The sequence below is a fragment of the Nelumbo nucifera genome, chromosome 5 (genome assembly GCF_055504915.1).
Source record: "Nelumbo nucifera cultivar China Antique chromosome 5, China Antique-T2T, whole genome shotgun sequence".
NCBI classification, from domain to species: domain Eukaryota; kingdom Viridiplantae; phylum Streptophyta; class Magnoliopsida; order Proteales; family Nelumbonaceae; genus Nelumbo; species Nelumbo nucifera.
In genome coordinates, this window is record NC_142653.1 from 53,992,762 (window position 1) to 53,994,347 (window position 1,586).

Genomic DNA, 1,586 nt, shown 5'->3' on the forward strand with positions numbered 1-1,586 from the left:
ACCAAACTCTGCTTAAAGTTTGTATTCCCGTAGAAACCAACCTCTATAATAACTATATGGGTATTTTTGGACATTTTCATGCCTTTTTTCAAAAGAGTCTGCCAAAGGGTGTCTAGTTACAATTATATTAGAAAGTTATGGAGAGGTGATTGCAATCATGCATGATCATTCTTAACCCGGTGGTAGGCTGCCTGAATCTAGGAAATATTTGGCTCCCACCCGGTTAGAGGACATGCGTCTGATTAAATACATTTTACCCCTTAAATTTTAGAGTTTAGGGGTTTAAAGTTTAGGTTTCAGGATTTAGATATAAAAGTCAAGAGGTGGTTGGATGAAAAAGCATCTGACCATGATAAGAGCCAAGTTCCGTAAATCTCGTTTCACCATTTTTGTTCTGTTCAGTTTCATATATATAGTTAAATTATGAGCTTTTAAATCATGTCTGCTTAGGTAGGTTTTAAATTGCTGCAATATCTACAACTCTACATTGTACTACTACATTTATTGGATTGTAGGAACTTGTTGGGTCTACTACTTGCATACCCATATAACTGTTAAATAGACTCAATGAATGTACACGGATTTGGTTTGAATCCAGCAGAATCCTCATTCACATCCGATTATGAAACCTTTAGATACGTATCTACATTTGATTATTATATTGGATTTCGGATCAGATTTGGATTTAATCTAGAACCATTTTATTGTGTGATAAAAAAAAATTCAAAGTCTAGAAAACCAAATTAGTTTTAACTTATGGGCCAGGCCTGAAAGCCCAACTTTTCAAATCGGGACCCGTCTTTCATTCCCTACTTTGAACAGGCCCGTCTGCAATGTTGGAAAACAACAATGCTTGTTTGTATTCATCAGAAGGGTGCTTGGAGCTTGGAAGGACCTGAAAAGGTTTTCCTTCAAGAATAGAGAAAGATTCCTTCTGACGGTGGATAATTAGGGAAAGAAAACCTTCTCCAAATTATAACTTGATGTGGAGAAGGGGTGGAGTGTATGTGATATGAAAACTGCTAGGGGCATTTTTAAAATAAAAAACCTAGGACCCATGTTTCATTCTTAGAGGGAAGGCCAGTTTGAAAAGAAAACAAATGTAAATATGTACAGTACAAATGTATATAATATAATACAAAATACAAGGTGTTGCACTCTATTTATTTGTATTTATAATTCTTCCAAATTGATCTTTAGTAATATAAAAACTAGAGGGTAGGTTTAGTAAACATGTTATTCTGTAGGGATGCCTAAGTAAATGATCCTTTGAGAAACTTAAAAGGTCACATGATACACATGTGACCATTTTCCATCTATATTCAAGCTAGGGGTGATCATTCTTATCCAGGGCCAAAAACCAATCCAGCGCAGCAAACAATTTGGACCAAACCTAGGTTGATTCAGCCTAGGATTTGGTGTTCAAGGCATGCACCAACCTTTAGGGTTTATGGTTTGAATATTTACAGTTCAGAATCTATCAAAAATAGGAGAAATCAAACATCATAACATATGCATAAGAAAACAAATATGGTTGGGAGTTTGGTGGTACGAATCTGATCCAAATAAAATGCAAAATTACATGG